The sequence below is a fragment of the Rutidosis leptorrhynchoides genome, chromosome 6, assembly GCF_046630445.1.
Source record: "Rutidosis leptorrhynchoides isolate AG116_Rl617_1_P2 chromosome 6, CSIRO_AGI_Rlap_v1, whole genome shotgun sequence".
Lineage (NCBI taxonomy): Eukaryota > Viridiplantae > Streptophyta > Magnoliopsida > Asterales > Asteraceae > Rutidosis > Rutidosis leptorrhynchoides.
Window position 1 is genome coordinate 196,018,347 of NC_092338.1, and position 22,605 is coordinate 196,040,951.

The following is a 22,605-nucleotide window of genomic DNA, read 5'->3' on the forward strand; positions in this document are numbered from 1 at the left end:
TAATTCTGGAAATTCTTCTAACAATTCTGCATGTGAATCTATAGTTTGAATATAATTACATGTATCATCTGCAGATTGCGGTTGTTGCATTGCTCTATCAACTGAAAAGGTAACACTCTTGTCCTCTATACTTAGGGTCAGTTTCTTACCAAACACGTCTATCATTGCTTTAGCCGTGTTTAAGAATGGTCTTCCTAATATGAGAGGAACTTGAGAATCTTCTTCCATGTCCAGAACAACAAAATCTACTGGAAATACTAAAGTACCAACTTTAACTAGCATGTTCTCCATTATCCCTCTAAGATATTTTATTGATCTATCGGATAGTTGTATGCTTATTCGTGTTGGTTTCAATTCTCCAAGGTCTAGTTTAGTGTATAGTGAATACGGCATTAAATTTATACTAGCACCTAAATCTGCCAGTGCTTCTATTGAACTAAGACTACCCAGAAAACATGGAATTGTGAAACTTCCTGGATCTGATAATTTTTCTGGTATCTTATTCAACAGCACTGCTGAACAATTAGCATTCATAGTAACGGCCGAGAGTTCTTCCATTTTCTTTCTATTCGAGATTAGATCTTTCAGAAATTTAGCATATCTAGGCATTCCTGAAATCACATCAATGAAAGGAAGATTTACATTTATCTGTTTAAACATATCCAAGAATTTGGATTGCTCGGCTTCAAGTTTCTCTTTTTTCATTTTACTCGGGTAAGGAAGTGGTGGTTGGTATGGTTTAACATAAGGTTTTGCCTTAACTGTGTTATCTTCATTAACCTTTTCAACTACCGGTTCTTTTTCCTTATCTTGTTCAGGTTGTGGTTCTTGTAGAGTAGGAATAGCTTCATCAGAAATTACAGGTATTTCAGGTGGTTTAAGTGTTGTACCACTTCTTGTGGTAATAGCTTTAGCTGTTTCATTCCGGGGGTTTGCATTTGTATCACTAGGTAGACTTCCCGGTTTTCTTTCACCTATTAACCTTGCTAGGTTACTTACTTCTTGTTCCAAGTTTTGAATAGAAGCTTGTTGATTTCTAAATGCTTGAGCATTTTGTTCATTGGTTTGTTTCTGAGATGTGAAAAACTGCGTTTGAGTTTCAACTAGCTTCGTCATCATATCTTCTAAATTTGGCTTTTTATCATCGGTTTGTGGTGGTTTGTTTTGAAAATTAAGTCTTTGCTGGTTGTAAGTATTATTGGATACTTGTTGATTGCTAGGACCTTGTTGGTTGTTGTATGGAACATTTCGGTTATAATTCTGGTTTTGATTGTAAATTGGTCTTGGCGGTTGATAATTATTCTGATAATTATTTCCAGGCCTTTGGTTTATGTATGAAATATTCTCTCTTTGTTCCATTGTTAGTTCAATACTGAGACAATATTTTGTCAAATGTGGTCCTCCACACTGCTCACAACTAATTCGTATTGAGTGTATATCTTTAGTCATCTTTTCCATTCGTCTCTCGACAGCATCTATCTTTGCGGAAATGGAATCTAACTCATGGCTAGAATCGGCTCTAGCTGCTTTAGATGATCTAACGATATCTTTTTCTTGGTGCCACTCATGTGAATGAGAAGCAGTGTTATCAATAATTTTGTAAGCATCAGTTTCTGTTTTCTTCATAATAGAACCACCAGCTGCTATATCGATGTCTTTCCATGTAGTGATGTCGCATCTTTGGTAGAATATTTGTACTATTTGACAAGTGTCTAAACCATGTTGCGGACATCCTCTTAATAACTTTCCAAATCTTGACCACGCCTCATATAGAGTTTCATTTGGCTTTTGTGTGAATGTAACAATTTCTCCTTGAAGTCTTACGGCTTTAGATGCCGGAAAGAATTGTTTAAGAAAATTTTCAACTAAAACGTCCCATGTATCAATCGCCCCTTCAGGTAACGATTCCAACCAATCTTTGGCTTCTCCCTTTAAAGTCCAGGGAAATAACATGAGATATATCTGTTCATTTTCAACTTCTCTTATTTTAAATAGTGTGCAGATCCTATTAAAGGTACGAAGATGTTCATTTGGATCTTCCTTCGGCGCACCACTAAATTGGCATTGATTAGTCACCTTGTGTAGAATTTGTCCTTTGATTTCATAATCTAGCGCATTAATGTCTGGATGAGTAATTGCGTGACCTTGGCCAGTGCGTTTAGCTCGCATTCGGTCTTCCATACTTAGAGGTTCCAGATTCTCCATAATTGAATTTGTTGAATCTGAATCACTAGAGGATTCTGATTTAATGGTTCGTTCCTCAACAATCTCTGTTTCAATGATTGGTGGTTCCGGAGGAAAAATTAATGGTTCAGGATCTATGAATCGTTCCTGAATATTCTCCGGATTCTCAATTGTGAGGTCGGGTTCAAAATATGGATTATCGGAAATTTGAATTGGAGTACTTGGTCGACTGGATGATGATTCTAAAGAAAAATCAACGGCGGTAATATTAGCTAGATGTCTTGATTGAGTTACAGGTGGTGAACGTACAAAAGGTGGTGAACGTCTTGCTCGGTGCATTCACTGAATATCCTATTAGTTTTTAAAAGGAAAGAAAAATTATATAAGTTATCCGATTAATAGACTTTTCTAATTTTACCCACGTTTCGAATAGCCAAAAGATGCAGCAGAGGGGCAGGATTCGTTTGGTCTCAATATAATTGAGTACTGTTTGGCTACAATAACCCGGTCCACGTACAAATCCAACTATTACTACGAACCAGAAAATTTTGATGTCAATCACTTTAACCACTTAAAATAAATTTTCGTAATTTTAAGAAATTTAGATAAGAAGTAGAATAAAAATCTATGTCCTAAAACTAGAATGGCGAGAAATAAGAAAGAAAAAGAGCGCGTCGAAAAAGGTCGAAAAAGAAAAGGGTTGAAAAATAAAAGGCGTCGAAAAATAAGAAAGAAAAAAATGACTTTTAGAACTTTAAAACACTCGACTGACCCAACCTTATTACTATCACTAACTTAAAATTAAAATTGCAAATTGAGATTACTAATTGGAGTGATAATTGATACATAGGTAAAAGACGTCGAAAAATAAAAATAAGAAAATAGCGCGTTGAAACTTAAAAAGGAACTAAAAACTAAGAATTAAAAGTTGCGTCTAAAAATATTAAAGCTTACAAGTAAAACTATATCCCAAATGGCAATATCTTAAAAAGGTACTAAAATTCAAAAAGGCGTCGCAAAATTCTAAAGCACTTAAATCTTAGTCTAAAGAAAAAGCACTTAAGGGATTTTACGGTAAAGCCTAAAAATCTAGAAGTAAAAATAACTATGGCAAAAACTATATTTAAAACTAAATACGAGAGAAAAATACAACAAATTACGCTAAAACAATTAAAAAAGACAAAATATAAAAATATACTAAAAGTTGTAAAAAGTACAATTTTTATAAAAATATTATTTTTATATTATTTATTTAATAAAAGTATTAATTTTATAATTTAATAAAACTAATTAAACTAAATACATAAATTAATTAAAACTTAAATTAAATACTAAATTAATTAAATATTTAACCCTAAATCCAAATTAATTAATAATAATTAATAATACTCAGTATTTAATGCAGATTAGGGTTCTGTCAGGCGCGTGTCAGGGTGGCTCCGCGAGTCGCGGTACACCTGGCAACAAACTCCGCGTGTCGCGGGGTTTGAAATTTCAGATTAGGTGGTTTCGTTTGACAGGTTTCGTAATTATTTTTTTTTCTGTTTTTAATTAATATATTTATATAAATTTAATAAAATTTATATTTTAAAAACTAAAATAAAAATAGAAATGTTTTATAATTTTATAAATAAAAATCTTAAAACTGGATTTATATATATATATTTTTTTCGGTTTTGATTTTATGCTTTAAATAAACACAAAATATTTAAATAAAACTTATATTTTTATAAAATAAAAATAAAAAAACTTTATAAAACTTAAATATTTAACAAACTCTTAAAAATATTTATATTTTTGTTTTTCTTTTTATATTTTTGAATATTTAAAACGTATTTTTACAAAAACGTATTTTTATAAAAGTAAACTAAAAATAAAAATCTTTTTTTTTATATTAGTGTTGCGCTTCCGGCTTTTAAGCTAGATTTTGTTCCCCGACAGCCGTGCCAAAAATACTTGATAGTTAAAGCTAAGGGGAATAAAATACTATTAAATTTTACAAAAAAAAACTATTAAATACGATACAATTTTACACAAGATATTTATTTATTTATAGAATGGATATACTTAAACCTTGCTACAACACTTATAGGCAGTGTACATAATCGTACAGTAGTGTAGTTTTTAGTAAGTCCGGTTTGTTCCACAGGGAAAAATCTTTAAACAAAGCTTAACGCTATATTAGTTTTAATTTATAAAATTACAAATATATATAAGTAATATTATTATTATAAAAAGGGGGTTTTTACCGTTTAATGACCGGTTTGTCGATTTTAAAACTTAGTCGCAGTTAAAACCTAATGTGAAATATTAAATAAATAAAAGACTTAATTTAAAGCGTAAAGTAAATGACGATAATGAAATTGCGATAAATAAAAGTGCGATAAAATAAACTTGCGATAATTAAAAAGTACGATAATTAAAAGTGCAATTAAATACAATAACAATAAATAAAAGTGCGATAATTAGAAGTGCAATTAAATATAAAATAAAAGAAATTAAATATGAAATAAAAGAATTATGCTTATTTAAACTTCCGTAATCATGATGTTTGACGTGTTGATTTTTAGTTTTATGCCCATGGGTTAATTGTCCTTTGTCCTGGATTATTTAATATGTCCGTCTGGTTTTTGTCCATAACAGTCCATCAGTAATAAATATAAAGTGCGAGTATCCTCGTCAAATTATCCTTATACCCGAAGTCAAATATTCCAACTAATTGGGGACTTAAATTGTAACAAGGTTTTAATACTTTGTTTAATAATTACACCTGGTTATCGACTGCGTGTAACCCAAGGTTTTAATACTTTGTTATCAATTATGCCAAGTGTCCTTGTACATAATTTCACCCCTGTATTAATAATTCTAGTAACTATTAATCCATTCCCATGTCCGGTTAAATGAACGATTATTCGTACATATAAATACCCCGATCATCGTGTCCGATCGAGTGTATATGGTTATTTATAGGGATGTCCAATTGTAAATCTTTATATTAAAATTAACAAACTATTATTTAGTTAAACAAATATAAAGCCCATTAATAGCCCATAGTCTAATTTCCACAAGTGTCGTTCTTTTGTCCAAACCCCAATTATGGTACAAAGCCCAATTACCCAATTTTAGTAATTAGCCCAACATCATGATTACTTCGATTTAAATAAGCATAATAATAACTTAGCTACGAGACATTAAATTAAAAGGTTGAACATAACTTACAATGATTAAAAATAGCGTAGCGTTACACGGACAGAATTTCGACTTACACCCTTACAACATTCGCTAACATACCCTTATTATTAGAATTAAAATTAAAATTAAAATTAAAATTATAATATATATATATATATATATATATATATATATATATATATATATATATATATATAATACGTTTGATGAGAGAAGAAGAAAAAGGATGTGTAAAAAATTCGGCCGAATGCTCGGCCTTTTAAAGGTGGATTTTTGACTTTTTGGGCTCCGCGAGTCACGGTGAATTTACCCTTCAAACTCCGCGAGTCGTGGAGTTTGAATTTCCAGCTCACTCCAATTTGGATCCTAGTCTGCCGACGGTTTATTATATAAATATAATATATATAATTTATATAATTAATTATATATTATATTATATTTATATACATAGTTAACTTGTAATTTTTAGTCCGTTGCGTCGAGCGTTGAGAGTTGACTCTGGTCCCGGTTCCGAATTTTCGAAAGTCCTTGCATACAATTTAATATCTTGTACTTTGCGTTTTGAATCTTGTACTCTTGTAATTTCGAAACGTTTCTTATCAATAATTGGAACCTCTTTGATTGTATTTTGTACTTTTGAGCTTTTTAGTCGTTTGCGTCTTCAATTCGTCGAATCTGTCTTTTGTCTTCACCTTTTATTATTTAAACGAATATCACTTGTAAATAGGACAATTGCAACTAAAAGCTTGTCTTTCTTGAGGAATAATGCTATGAAATATATGTTCGTTTTTAGCATTATCAGTCTACCACCAGAAGAATCTCTGTTCTTCTATAATGCTCTAGGGGTGATAGTATTTTTAATTCTACCACTCCTCTGTTTTTCAATACTTATTGATATAAATGGTTTATGATCTTCCATGTTTGTTGTCTTTTATATTCTGACCTATTTTTCGAAGACTCATGCTTTTTATCCAAGAAGATCTTCAACTTGTTCTTCTATACAGGGTCAAATAATACGGATCAATGGCTGGTGATAATGCAGAAACATTCGCTGTGCATCGTCATAGTATCCTTTTTCACCTTGTTTTCTCTTCTCGACTTTAAATCAAGCAAGTAATGGTCCAGAATTTATAGGTATGTAGTTTCGAATGATCATAATATACAAAGTAGAAAGGAAAGGTAATAGCACAATTTGATTTGTCAAATTACCAGAATATCCGAAAAAGACCGAATCATCAAGAAATATATTTCCTTGATATGTTTAGAAGTTAAATAGAATGAAAGAGTTATGTAACATGGTTCATGATGATTGTAAGGTCTGTGAATCATCATCTTCCATTAGAAATTTAGCATGACTTCGGAGCAAGATATTCTCTAAAGATGTCATCGGATCCAGAATTACCTGGATTCTTTGAATATAGGGTTTGGTCCTTGTATTTGTCCTTGGTCTCCTTCATGGTTAGCTCAATCCGTTTTTCAGTTCTAAATCTGAGCCTTTTTCAATACGTTATTCTTTATCATCAAACTTTTGGCCATTAAGACCATCTATAGCTTTTGCTGCTTCGTCAGCATTCTCAAGGTTAACGAATCTAAATCATTGGTTATCAATCCGAGATGGTTTCAAGAGATTTTATTTTTAGATGATTAAACGTTGATTGTAATCGTTAACGGATCTAATGGTTGACGAATAGGCGTTGTTGATTTCAAAAGTAATGAATGATAATTTCGATGGTTTGATGTGATAATTCATCATAGAATACAAATGAATATAATTCATGAATGTAGTGATCTTTAGGAAGATAACACTTGCTAAAGCTTTACTTAGATTCTGATACGTCAAAATTAGAATATATAGTAGTTGTTCTTTAGTGAACGGATACACATATCTTGTGAGTGTAATTAGTATAGTTACTGATTATTGAATCAGAATTTGAAGAATGTATAATGTAACATATTAATGTGAGATATAAATATTTTTCGGGTTTTACCTACCCGTTAAATATTTTTACAATTTACAGTTTGTACAGAAGAGTTTTTAATTACAATCTTTATGAAGATATATATTTGTATATATTCTTCAGATGTAATCATGGATTTAATGAGTTAATATAATATTAAACTCATTTGATTTACGGTTGAAGATAATCTCCAAAACCTTAGAGATTTCATAATTGTCGCGAAATATTTCGCTAATGAAGTTATGAATCAATACTTCATCGTTCATTATTTATTGATATACCTCGGTATATGATATTGATGCTCGTGAAGTTCTTGTGAAATTTACAAGGCACGAATAATGTTTTCTAGAAAGTTTCGAGTACATCGAAAATAGAAGTGAAAAATCAAACATGTATTTGAATAATACACTTAGTTTATAGTTTATTATGAAATGGAGTTTATTGTGCTGAAGCAGTGATTAATGATTGTTAAGTCATTAACGAAGGATTTACATCATACCATATTAGTGATATGATTTAACCAAGTAGTACATACTAGTTAAGATTCACACGTAATAGTTTAGTACGAAAAGATTTATTATTGTTCCAAACCATATATATTTAAAGTATACATATATAATTTTTTTTTCAGGAAGAATGAGTGATGTTCGCAGAGGTGTATATAAAATAGCTTTATTTTTACAACGAAAAACTATTAAATACGATACAATTTTACACAAGATATTTATTTATTTATAGAATGGATATACTTAAACCTTGCTACAACACTTATAGGCAGTGTACCTAATCGTACAGTAGTGTAGTTTTTAGTAAGTCCGGTTCGTTCCACAGGGAAAATCTTTAAACAAAGCTTAACGCTATATTAGTTTTAATTTATAAAAATACAGATATATAAATAAGTAATATTATTATTATAAAAGGGGGTTTTTACCGTTTAATAACCGGTTTGTCGATTTTTAAAACTTTAGTCGCAGTTAAAACCTAATGTAAAATATTAAATAAATAAAAGACTTAATCTAAAGCGTAAAGTAAATACCGATAATGAAATTGCGATAAATAAAAGTGTGATAAAATAAAATTGCGATAATTAAAAAGTACGATAATTAAAAATGCAATTAAATACAATAACAATAAATAAAAGTGCGATAATTAGAAGTGCAATTAAATATGAAAATAAAGGAAATTAAATATGAAATAAAAGAATTATGCTTATTTAAACTTTCGTAATCATGATGTTTGACGTGTTAATTTTAGTTTTATGCACATGAGTTAATTGTCCTTTGTCCTGGATTATTTAATATGTCCGTCTGGTTTTTGTCCATAACAGTCCATCAGTCATAAATATAAAGTGCGAGTATCCTCGTCAAATTATCCTTATACCCGAAGTCAAATATTCCAATTAATTGGGGACTTAAACTGTAACAAGGTCTTAATACTTTGTTTAATAATTACACCAGGATATCGACTGTGTGTAACTCAAGGTTTTAATACTTTGTTAACAATTATGCCAAGTGTCCTTGTACATAATTTTACCCATGTTTTAATAATTCCATAGACTATTAATCCATTCCCGTGTTCGGTTAAATGAACGATTATTCGTACATATAAATACCCCTCCCTTCGTGTTCGATCGAGTGTATATGGTTATTTATAGGGACGTCCAATTGTAAATCTTTATATTAAAATTAACAAACTATCATTTAGTTAAACAAATATAAAGCCCATTAATAGCCCGTAGTCTAATTTCCACAAGTGTCGTTCTTTTGTCCAAACCCCAATTATGGTACAAAGCCGAATTACCCAATTTTAGTATTTTTTAGCCCAACATCATGATTACTTCGGATTAAATAAGCATAATAATAATAATTTAGCTACGAGACATTAATGTAAAAAGGTTGAACATAACTTACAATGATTAAAAATAGCGTAGCTTTTCACGGACAGAATTTCGACTTACACCCTTACAACATTTGCTAACATACCCTTATTATTAGAATTAAAATTAAAATTATAATATATATATATAATACGTTTGATGAGAGAAGAAGGAAAAGGATATTTAAAACGATCAAAATGCGTTAGCTTTTATAGGCATTTTTGTCCAGGGTATCTCCGCGAGTCGCGGTCCCTTTGCACTACAAACTCCGCAAGTCGCGGAGTTCGTAAACCCAGCTCACACAAGTTTGGATCCTAGTCTGCCGACGGTTTTAATATACAAATATAATATATATATATAATATATATAATTAATTATATATTATATTGTATTTATATACATAGTTAACTTGTAATTTTTAGTCCGTTGCGTCGAGCGTTGAGAGTTGACTCTGGTCCCGGTTCCGGATTTTTGAACGTCCTTGCGTACAATTTAATATCTTGTACTTTGCGTTTTGAATCTTGTACTCTTGTAATTCTGAGACGTTTCTTATCAATAATTGGAACCTCTTTGATTGTATTTTGTACTTTTGAGCTTTTTGGTCGTTTGCGTCTTCAATTCGTCGAATCTGTCTTTTGTCTTCACCTTTTATTATTTAAACGAATATCACTTGTAAATAGGACAATTGCAACTAAAAGCTTGTCTTTCTTGAGGGATAATGCTATGAAATATATGTTCGTTTTTAGCATTATCAAATATTCCCACACTTGAGCGTTGCTTGTCCTCAAGCAATATAGTCTTGAAATACTAGAATCACTTCTTTATTCTTCACACTTTGTACATCAGTGATTTCTATACGGCGGTATAAACAATGATAGTAACGATGTAGTTTACAGTCCCACATGACTATAAAAATTTAGATCCATTAAGGAAATTGGATCTTTATGAAAACATTTGATCTTTTGAAAATTCATTCTAGCTTTTACCCTAGCTAAGTTTTCCGGAATAACCCTTCACCGGTGTTTGCAAAATATTTTTGTGGGTTTGGTGGGTTTCAGATTTGAAAATTTTAGCTCAAAACTTGTGGTTTTGTGTCACCCACTTGCTAACCTTGTATTAGGAAAGCAACACGTCCAGTATACTTGCTCCGTATATTACCTTTCGGTAAACTACCGTCCGGTTGTAAAGGAAAGCGTTGAACTATCAACTGTTAAGGCAATGTCCCCTGACATGCTTTTGATTATGGTCTATAACATGTCGGACGCAATTACTATCCTTTGTAGGAGCAATAGTAAAGCTCACCCTTATAATTTTCCTGTCTGGCACAAGATCCTGTCTTTGACAATGCTATGCAACCACCGTTCTTACGGTTGACACCCGATTTGGTTCAGGTGACCTAATGAATTCCAGGTGAATTCCTAGGATTTTACGTTCAATGGTAATGAACGCATTGAAAATAGGTTTTCAGAAAACAAATCGGTTTGAAATTTTGATCAAAATATTTTCTCGTTCAAGCTCGAGTTTAGATATCATTGAATTCTATGAGTTTGTAATTCTCAATCTTTAAGGTCAATATCTAGGATTGAGTAATATCCGTCTTAAAAGCTGATTTTTGATCTTTAAGGAGATTATCCTTTCTGGGGATCTGATTCATTAGTCTTATCCAGCTAATTTGCACGGCGTCCTCACCATTTTACGAGACAGATCCTCTCATGGTTAGGATAAGTTTGACCACTTGGCGACCCTGTTTTATGCTGAGGTCCGTGGATTTCCTGCTGATTTTAGAGATGACTTTTCTAGGTTTTTCGTCAACCTACAGCTGGTCTGGACGACAACTTCATGACCTAAATCAAGAAGCGTGTTTCTTTTTTGGAAGACTTTACTTCCTTTTAATGATGGAATTGATTCATCATGTAGATCCATCTTTTCTTTCAAATATATTACAGTAAATTGGGTAAAACTTTTTAGTTTAGTCCAAAGCAAAAGTATCTTCAATTATTTGTTACAGAAATATGTGACTTATGTTTTAAATAACTTGGTAAATTTTCCCACACTTGGCTTTTATTTTCCTTTTTATTGTCCTCTATTCCATTTTAAATGAATTCTAATATTTTGGTTTGTTTCTCAATTTATGTCCTTTCCAAGGTAACAATAATTTCGGTGTTAACACCTAGTTTTATCGTTCATAAATAAGTATAAACATGATTTTGAGTTCATTTAATTGAAAATTTTCTAAAATTTTACTAGAATTGAGTAGTCAGTATATAAGACTAGGGCTGTTCTTTATTATCAGAGAGCACTAGATTCTAATACAACTACTGCTTTACTAGTATTTCTAATGGTAACCAAGTGTATAAAGTAAAAATTTTAAAATTCGAAAGAATTTAACCCCTTCCCACACTTAAGATCTTGCAATGCCCTCATTTGCAAGAAATCAGTAACAATTTAAATTATTGAGGGTGATTAGCGCAGAAAAAAATGATTAAATTTTACCAAAGTTTCCAAACATATTGTTATTTGTGTTGAATGATAAATGATGCATATCATTTATTCATTCCGTCTTGTTGTTACATCACATTTATTTTTCATCTTGTCGTCAAAATTAGTTGCTTTTGCTGAACTTAATGCCAGTCTTTGAAAATGCGTTGTTTTACCATGTTGTGTACATAAGATAAACTGCAAACATATATACATATTTTTGAAGTTTGGTATATTACCCCACATTCAAAAATTATTAAAATCTAATAATAAAAGTTAGAAAATTATAAAAACTATTACAATATCAACATAAGCGTTAAATGTAGTAACATTACAAAAATAAAATAAATAAAACTAAATAAACTAGGGTTGATACTGATACCAGTAGGGGTTCCATGCATAACCGTATGTGTTATAGAATGCTTCAGCTGGGTTATAAGTAGGATACGGTGGTTGGATCTCTATAGACCAGGGAGGAAATACGGGCTTTGGAGTAGGAATATAGTTTCTACCTATATGTTGGCAATGAGCTATGATGTGGTTTTGATGAACTTGCCAATCTTCAAATGCTCGATGTCTAGCATTTTCATACTCTTGTGAAGCTATAAACCTTTGCATTTCTGTCATTTCATTTTCCCCTCCCACATTACCTGGTTGTTGATCTCTTTCAACCTGTGGATGTCTTCCATTATATTGTACTGCGGCGTTATTTCGCCTCTTCAAAACCTTAGCACCATGATATACATTTAAACCAATTGTATCGTGGGGTTCTGGTTCTTTGATTAATAATCCCCCCTGACTTATATCCACATCGAGATACTCAGCAATTAATGTAATAAATATACCACTTCCTATTATACTGTGCGTTCTCATCCCCCTAACCATAGCCGATAAATAATAACCCACACAATAAGGTATACTTACAGGGCTTTGTGGGTCTCGAATACACATGTGGTAAAATAAATCTTGCTCATTTACCTTTTCCTTATTTTTACCTCGCTGTGTAATCGAGTTCGCTAGAAACCTGTGAATTACTCTTAACTCAGCTCTATCTATATCCAAATAAGAGTAATTTCCCCCTTTAAATCGGTGATGGCTAGTCATTTGACTCCATACACCATGCGTATCAAAATTTTCATCAATCTTCCTACCATTTAATATCAACCCTCAACAATCGGCAGATGCTAGCTCCTCAGGCGTATATATACGTAAGGCCTGAGCCATGTCTAGTAGAGACATGTGGCGCATCGAACCTCCTAACAAAAATCTAATAAAAGTTCGATCGGTTAAACTAGCTACCCGATCATTTATTTCTATACTACACAATAATTCTTCACACCATACTTTATATACAGGTCTACGCATGTTGAATAATCGTACCCAATCGTTAAAAGTAGAATTACCATACCTCTGTGTAAGTAATTCTCTAATCCGTTCGCCCAATCCTACGGCTTCTAACGGTTCCCATTCTATTACCCTAGGTACTTCAACAGCTTTAGAATGAAGAGTGTGCAAGCTCCTTTGGTATTTTGGATAATCTATCCAACGTCTGTCTAATCTCAAGTTCGGGTGCAAATCTTCCACGTGCATATCTGAAAATGTCATAACTGGATGAGGTATATCTTGTTTGTAATAGTTATCAACATCCTGTTGTTCCGCATTCTCAGGAGGAGCAATGCGAGCTTGGGATGAAGATTCACCCCTTTCAGTCTGCAAAACACATCAAACACAATTTTTGTGCATCCAAATATGCATTAGTGTCAGCAAAATCATCAATCAAAATAATTACAATGACATGTTCAATTTATATCAAACTTATGCTCATTTTCATATTTTTATCAAATCTACACTTTTTCAAATAAGCATATACGAAAATGTTCGCAAAGTTCATAAGCATTCAACTCAAATAACATGTCAAAATAATCATTATTAGCAATTAAACTAGTTTCAAATGGCATTATCTCTCAAAATTCAAGTTCATGAATTTTAGACTTGAAAAAGTCCACTTTAATTCTCAAAAATCATGTTTAGGTTCAAAGTTTGGATCATTTAATTACCTAAACATGTTACATTACTTAATTTAGCAATAATTCATGACAAAAATCGGCCATAACCTGTTTATATCAAAAAGCCCCAAATTGCTCAAGAACACAAACCCTAGTTTACTCAAAATTTGAAGTTTAAGGCTTCTAATCATGTTAAATAGCATCACTCTAGGTTATATAAGCATAATACATAAGCAATTTAAGCATAATTACACTAAAAAGCATCAAAATCGAATTGGGTATAAAATTGCTCAAGAACACTAAATTTTTGGATTAAAGGGTGTTTTGGTGTAGAAATTTACCATTTTCCTTGAATAATTCCTTGATAGCATTCTTCTCAACATGATTTTGTGAAATATTTGATGAAAAATGGTGAAAAAATACGATTTTTGTGTGTGTTTTTGGGTGTGTTTTCGCAGTTTTTGAGTTTGGTTGTGTGTAAACTGATATGTTCGGCCGTTTTTATTTTTTCTGGATTTTACAAACTCCGCGAGTCGCGGTGGTGTTTCCCTTCAAACTCCGCAAGTCGCGGAGCTTATTTTTTTTATTTTTTTATTTTTTTATTTTTTTTTCTAAATCTTTAACTTATAAAACAAATATTAATTAATTTTAAAAATTTGTTTCCCTTGTTATTTAGGACGAGGTCGTTTCGGATCGATGTCCTAGTCTGTCCCTCGACAAAATTTTAAAATTTGTCTATTTAAAGCGCGGTTTTAAACGCAAAGATTTTTGGGTTTTTTAATTTTTTTTGGCATACTTTAATTCAATAAGATTAAAAATAATGATAATAAAAGTTCTCGTCCCTCCCTCGGGTAAAGCAATTTCGGTTCAACGACCTAGTCTTCAACTTACGACGAATTTTTAAAAATCATATGTTTAACTTAGCAAAATAAAGTAAATTTTTGTTTTTAAATTCACACCAAACTTAAATTTAAAATGCATAAAATTAAAAATTCACACCAAATTTAAATTATATTTTTGTTTTTATACATACAAACTTATATTAAAAATATTAATTTTTCAAATATTTACAATTTTAAATATATTGATTTAATTTTAACAAGTTTACAATATTATTTTAATATTAATTTTAAAAATAAAGTAAAAATAAAATTAAAAATCTTTTTGGCTTTTATCTCACTTTAATCAATCAAATATTATCAAAAATATACGTCCCACTTTTTGATAAAGTAATTTCGATTCCATGACCTAATTTAACTCATGACGAATGTTTGAAATATTTTGGGTTGATTGATTAAAGATATTTATACCTTAAGAATAAACGTTAAATTTTGCAGTGATGTAATAAATTTTTGTATGATATCAATAATTTCGGTCGCAAGACCTAATTTCATCGAATACTAATTTAATACTTTATAGCGAACAAATTAGCGTTTATTATCAAAAGGTTAAAAATAAAAATAAAATTAAAAACTGTACAAACTTACCTGTGAAATATATTTCTTAGTGATATGCTCTAGCCCACTCATAAGATAGTTGGACTAATTGGTTTTCCATGGCTACATAGGCGTAACCTCGAGCATTTAATGTTTTTTCTTCTAAACATATGAACGGTCCATCTCTACATAAAGTAACAAATTCGGTTTTTGAATAAGTTTGATTATTTGAACATTTACCTTCGTGTGACCATTTTCCGCATTTGTGACATCTTTCAAGGTGTCGTGCTCTTCTTTTCGCTGCGGATTTTGATTTTCCTTTACCAAATTGTAACTTATTATCTTCGCATCTGGATTCTTTTCTTACTCCGTCCAATTTTCCTCTGATTAATGATACTATTTCACTTGGAAGTGTGTCATTATTACGTTTAGTGATCAAAGCATGTAGCATTAGACCATGGTTTAGTTCACAGGAAGTCTTCATTTCGTAAAAACCTAAAAAAATAAAAATTCAGAATGGAGGGAGTAGACTAGTTCTTTAGGGTCTGCTAGGGAAAGACCATTCGGGTTCCATTTTCGAGAACTACACGAAAACAGAAAATCTAACTCTAACAGAAATACATATTATCCTTTAAAAGACTTGATTCTCCCCACACTTAGTTAGCTGTGGTGTTGAAATTGTGATTAACTTCGTTGTCAACTTCCATCGGACTATCTATGTAATGTTTAACTCTGTGACCATTAACTTTAAATTCAATCCCATTTGAATTTATTAATTCTACTGTTCCGTATGGGAAAACTCTTTTGACTATGAATGGTCCAGACCATCTTGATTTCAATTTTCCAAGAAATAGCTTGAATCATGAATTGAAAAGAAGAACTCTGTCTCCTTCTTTAAATTCTTTTGAACTTCTGATTCTTTTATCATGCCATTTCTTCGTTCTTTCCTTATAGATTAACGAATTTTCATATGCTTCATGTCTTAATTCTTCTAATTCATTTAATTGACTTAACCTTAGACGTCCAGCTTCATGTAAATCAAGATTACATGTCTTCAAAGCCCAAAATGCTTTATGTTCAATTTCTACTGGAAGATGACATGCTTTTCCGTAAACGAGTTTAAAAGGTGTGATTCCAATCGGAGTTTTGTAGGCTGTTCTAAAAGCCCAGAGTGCATCCTCCAACTTAATGGACCATTCCTTCGGATTTGATCCTACGGTTTTTTCTAGAATACGTTTTAAAGCTCGGTTGGTATTTTCAACTTATCCACTTGTTTGTGGATGATATGCGGTGGAGATTTTATGAGTTACTCCATATCTTTTAAGAACTTTCTCAAGTTGATTATTACAAAAATGAGTTCCCCGATCACTTATTAAAGCTTTCGGTGTTCCAAACCTTGCAAAAAGACGTTTTAAAAAGTTGACTACAACTCTTGCATCGTTAGTTGGGAGAGCTTGTGCTTCCGCCCATTTAGATACATAATCAATTGCTACGAGAATGTAGAGATTATTATGAGATTTTGGAAATGGACCCATAAAGTCAATACCCAAATGTCAAATACTTCACATACTTGAATGACATTTTGTGGCATTTCATCACGTTAACTTATTTTTTCAGCCCTTTGACATGCATCACAGGATTTGCAAAGAAGGTGTGCGTCTTTGTAAATGGTAGGCCAATAGAATCCAGCATCATAAACTTTTCTTGCTGTTAGTTGAAGCCCATAATGCCCTCCTATTGGTCCTGTGTGACAATGGTTTAAGATTTTACTAGCTTTATCTCCAAATACACATCGGCGTATTATTCCATCGGGACAACTTTTAAACAAATGTGGATCTTCCCAGAAATAGTGTTTTATATCACTGAAGAATTTCTTTCGTTTTTGGTACGACAATCCTTTTTCAAGGAATCCACATACTAAGTAGTTTGCATAGTCTGCAAACCATGGTATTTTATTATAATCTATCTTCAATAGATATTCATCAGGAAAGTTATCTTGTATGGCCGATTCATTTAGAACTTCTAATTCGGGATTTTCAAGACGAGAAAGATGATCAGCGGCGAGATTTTCTGCTCCTCTTTTATCTCGGATTTCAATATCGAATTCTTGTAAGAGTAAGATCCAACGGATTAATCTTGGTTTAGCATCTTGTTTCGAAAATAGGTATCTAAGAGCAGAATGGTCGGAATAGACCACTGTTTTAGCTAGAACGAGATATGAACGAAATTTGTCAAAAGCAAAGACAATAGCAAGGAGTTCTTTTTTAGTAGTTGTGTAGTTTGTTTGTGCTCCTTGTAACGTCTTACTAGCATAATATATAGGTTGAATTCGTTTTTCAATCCTTTGTCCTAAAACGGCTCCCATTGCAAAATCACTGGCATCGCACATTAGTTCAAACGGTAGATTCCAATTTGGTGTTATCATGATCGGCGCATTAGTGAGTTTCTCTTTAAGAATATTAAAAGATTTGATACATTCCTCTGAAAAGATGAATGGAGCATCCTTTTCTAGGAGTTTATTCATAGGAGTGGCAATTTTAGAAAAATCTTTTATGAAACGTCGGTAAAAACCGGCATGCCCTAGAAAACTCCTAACTCCTCTAACATTAGTGGGATGTGGAAGTTTAGCAATTACATCTACTTTAGCTCTATCCACTTCAATTCTTTCCTTTGAGATTTTATGACCAAGAACGATGCCTTCTTTAACCATGAAATGACATTTCTCCCAATTAAGTACTAGATTTGATTGTTCGCATCTAATAAGCATTCGTTCAAGATTAACTAAACATGATTCAAATGTATCACCGAAGACTGGAAAGTCATCCATGAAAACTTCCATGCATTCTTCTATCATGTCGTGAAAAATCGTCATCATGCACCTTTGAAAGGTTGCAGGGGCGTTGCAAAGTCCAAATGGCATGCGTTTGTAAGCAAAAGTACCATAAGGGCACGTGAATGTGGTTTTCTCTTGGTCCTCGGGTGCAATTGGAATTTGAAAGTATCCGAAAAAACCAACTAGAAAACAATAGTAACTGTTTTCGGCTAACCTTTCCAACATTTGATCAATGAAAGGTAAGGGAAAGTGATCTTTTCTGGTGGCGTCATTTAATTTTCTATAATCAATACATACACGCCATCATGTTACAGTCCTAGTAGGAATAAGCTCAATTTTCTCATTTGTAATGACAGTCATGCCACCCTTCTTAGGCACGCATTGAACTGGGCTTATCCATGGACTATCAGAAATTGGATAAATTAAACCTGCATCAAGCAGTTTAATAATTTCTTTCTTAACTACATCTTGCATATTAGGATTTAGTCTTCGTTGGCGTTGCACATACGTTATATGACCTTCTTCCATAAGAATTTTATGTGTGCAATACGAAGGACTTATTCCTTTTATATCATGAATCTTCCATGAAATGGCTGGTTTATGAGCTTTCAACACAGAAATAAGTTGAGATTTCTCATTTTCAGTAAGAGAGACAGGTAATTCAGATTCACCATGTAAATAAGCATATTCCAAATGGTTTGGAAGTGACTTTAACTCTAATATCGGTGGTTCTTCTATCGATGATTTATATCGATATCTGTCTTCTTCTTTTAGCATTTGAATTTCTTCTGTTGTTGGTTCATATCCATTAGCTATTAGTGTAGCTAACATTTCAGTTTCATCAATTGGTTCAGTTTCTTTTCCTAAAGAACATTCTCCTGTTCCTTGTAATTCTGGAAATTCTTCTAACAATTCTGCATGTGAATATATAGTTTGAATATAATAACATGTATCATCTGCAGATTGTGGTTGTTGCATTGCTCTATCAACTGAAAAGGTAACACTCTCGTCCTCTATACTTAGGGTCAGTTTCTTACCAAACACGTCTATCATTGCTTTAGCCGTGTTTAAGAATGGTCTTCCTAATATGAGAGGAACTTGAGAATCTTCTTTCATGTCCAGAACAACAAAATCTACTGGAAATACTAAAATACCAACTTTAACTAGCATGTTCTCCATTATCCCTCTAGGATATTTTATTGATCGATCAGCTAGTTGTATGCTTATTCGTGTTAGTTTCAATTCTCCAAGGTCTAGTTTAGTGTATAGTGAATACGGCATTAAATTTATACTAGCACCTAAGTCTGCCAATGCTTCTATTGAACTAAGACTACCCAGAAAACATGGAATTGTGAAACTTCCTGGATCAGATAATTTTTCTGGTATCTTATTCAACAGCACTGCTGAACAATTAGCATTCATAGTAACAGCCGAGAGTTCTTCCATTTTCTTTCTATTCGAGATTAGATCTTTCAGAAATTTAGCATATCTAGGCATTCCTGAAATCACATCAATGAAAGGAAGATTTACATTTATCTGTTTAAACATATCTAAGAATTTGGATTGCTCGGCTTCAAGTCTCTTTTTTTTCATTTTACTCGGGGTAAGGAAGTGGTGGTTGGTATGGTTTAACATAAGGTTTAGCCTTAACTGTGTTATCTTCATTAACCTTTTCAACTACCTGTTCTTTTTCCATATCTTGTTCAGGTTATGGTTCTTGTGGAGTAGGAATAGCTTCATCAAAATTTACAGGTATTTCAGGTGGTTTAAGTGTAATACCACTTCTTGTGGTAATGGCTTTAGCTGTTTCATTCCGGGGGTTAGCATTTGTATCACTAGGTAAACTTCCCGGTTTTCTTTCACCTATTAACCTTGCTAGGTTACTTACTTCTTGTTCCAAATTTTGAATAGAAGCTTGTTGATTTCTAAATGCTTGAGCATTTTGTTCATTAGTTTGTTTCTGAGATGTGAAAAACTGCGTTTGAGTTTCAACTAGCTTCGTCATCATATCTTCTAAATTCGGCTTTTTATCATCGGGTTGTGGTGGTTTGTTTTAAAAATTAGGTCTTTGCTGGTTGTAAGTATTATTGGATACTTGTTGATTGCTAGGACCTTGTTGGTTGGTGTATGGAATATTTCGGTTATAATTCTGGTTTTGATTGTAAATTGGTCTTGGCGGTTGATAATTATTCTGATAATTATTTCCAGGCTTTTGGTTTATGTATGAAATATTCTCTCTTTGTTCCATTGTTAGTTCAATACTGAGACAATCTTTTATCAAATGTGGTCCTCCACACTGATCACAACTAATTCGTATTGAGTGTATATCCTTAGTCATCTTTTCCATTCGTCTCTCGACAGCATCTATCTTTGCTGAAATGGAATCTAAGTCATGGCTAGAATCGGCTCTAGCTGCTTTAGATGATCTAACGATATCTTTTTCTTGGTGCCACTCATGTGAGTGGGAAGTAGTGTTATCAATAATTTTGTAAGCATCAGTTTCGATTTTCTTCATAATAGAACCACCAGCTGCTATATCGATGTCTTTCCTTGTAGTGATATCGCATCCTTGGTAGAATATTTGTACTATTTGACAGGTGTCTAAACCATGTTGCGGACATTCTCTCAATAACTTTCCAAATCTTGTCCATGCCTCATATAGAGTTTCATTTGGTTTCTGTGTGAACGTAACAATTTCTCCTTGGAGTCTTACGGCTTTAGATGCCGGAAAGAATTGTTTAAGAAATTTTTCAACTAAAACGTCCCATGTATCAATCGCCCCTTCAGGTAACGATTCCAACCAATCTTTGGCTTCTCCCTTTAAAGTCCAGGGAAATAACATGAGATATATCTGTTCATCCTCAACTTCTCTTATTTTAAATAGTGTGCAGATCCTATTAAAAGTACGAAGATGTTCATTTGGATCTTCCTTTGGCACACCACTAAATTGGCATTGATTAGTCACCATATGTAGAATTTGTCCTTTGATTTCATAATCTGGCGCATTAATGTCTGGATGAGTAATTGCGTGACCCTGTCCAGTGCGTTTAGCTCGCATTCGGTCTTCCATACTTAGAGGTTCCAGATTCTCCATGATTGAATTTGTTGAATCTGAATCACTAGAGGATTCTGATTTAATGGTTCATTCCTCAACAATCTCTGTTTGAATAATTGGTGGTTCCGGAGGAAAAATTAATGGTTCAGGATCTATGAATCGTCCCTGAATATTCTCCGGATTCTCAATTGTGAGGTCGGGTTCAAAAAATGGATTATCGGAAATTTGAATTGGAGTACTTGGTCGACTGGATGACGATTCTAAAGAAAAATCAACGGCGACAATATTTGCTAGATGTCTTGATCTGGTTACAGGTGGTGAACGTACAAAAGGTGGTGAACGTCTTGCTCGGTGCATTCACTGAATATCCTATTAGTTTTTAAAAGGAAAGAAAAATTATATAAGTTATCCAATTAATAGACTTTTCTGATTTTGCCCACGTTTCGAATAGCCAAAAGATGCAGCAGAGGGGCAGGATTTGTTTGGTCTCAATATAATTGAGTACTGTTTGGCTCCAATAACCCGGTCCACGTACAAATCTAACTATTACTACGAACCAGAAATTTTGATGTCTATCAATTTAACCACTTAAAATAAATTTTCGTAATTTAAAGAAATTTTAGATAAGAAGTAGAATAAAAATCTATGTCCTAAAAACTAGGATGTCGAGAAATAAGAGAGAAAAAGAGTGCGTCGAAAAAGGTCGAAAAAGAAAAGGGTTGAAAGAAAGAAAAAAAAGGCGTCGAAAAATAAGAAAGAAAAAGAGTGACTTATAAAACTTTAAAACACTCGACTAACCCAACCTTATTTCTATCACTAACTTAAAATTAAAATTTCAAATTGAGATTACTAATTGGAGTGATAATTGATACATAGGTAAAAGGCGTCGAAAAATAAAAATAAGAAAGTAGTGTGTCAAAACTTAAAAAGGAACTAAAAACTAAAAATTAAAAGTTGCGTCTAAAAATATTAAAGCTTACAAGAAAAACTATATCCCAAATGACAATATCTTAAAAAGATACTAAAACTTAAAAATGCGTCGCAAAATTCTAAAGCACCTAAATCTTAGTCTAAAAAGAAAGCACTTAAGGGATTTTACGGCAAAGCTTAAAAATCTAGAAGTAAAAATAACTATGGCAAAAACTATGGATTAAAACTAAATATGAGCGAAAAATACAAAAATTACGCTAAAAACAAATGAAAAGAGACAAAATATAAAATATATTAAAAGTTATAAAAAGTACAATTTTTATAAAAATATTATTTTTATATTATTTATTTATTAAAACTATTAATTTTACAATTTAATTAAACTAATTAAACTAAATATATAAAATAATTAAAACTAAACTAAATTAATTAATTAATTAACAAAACCTAATTAGGGTTTTTAAATAAATAATAATAATAATTACACGTAATTAATGCAGAATTAGGGCTTCTGCTCGTGTCAGGGTGGCTCCGCGAATTGCGGTGTCACGTATCAGAAAACCCCGCGAGTCGCGGAGGTTAAAATTTTAAATGCACAAATATCGTTCGACAGGTTCTGTAGTTTTTTTTTAAATTATATTTTATATATTTTTCTGT

The 22,605-nt window shown here is 32.1% G+C and overlaps 1 non-coding gene across 1 annotated transcript; it reads left to right on the plus strand.

Annotated features, from left to right (window-relative positions):
- Positions 1-20,566: 20,566 nt before the first annotated feature.
- LOC139856568 (small nucleolar RNA R71) lies at positions 20,567-20,673 on the plus strand. The gene has a single exon (XR_011762041.1). It is a non-coding gene; the product is annotated as a small nucleolar RNA R71 (small nucleolar RNA).
- Positions 20,674-22,605: the final 1,932 nt, after the last annotated feature.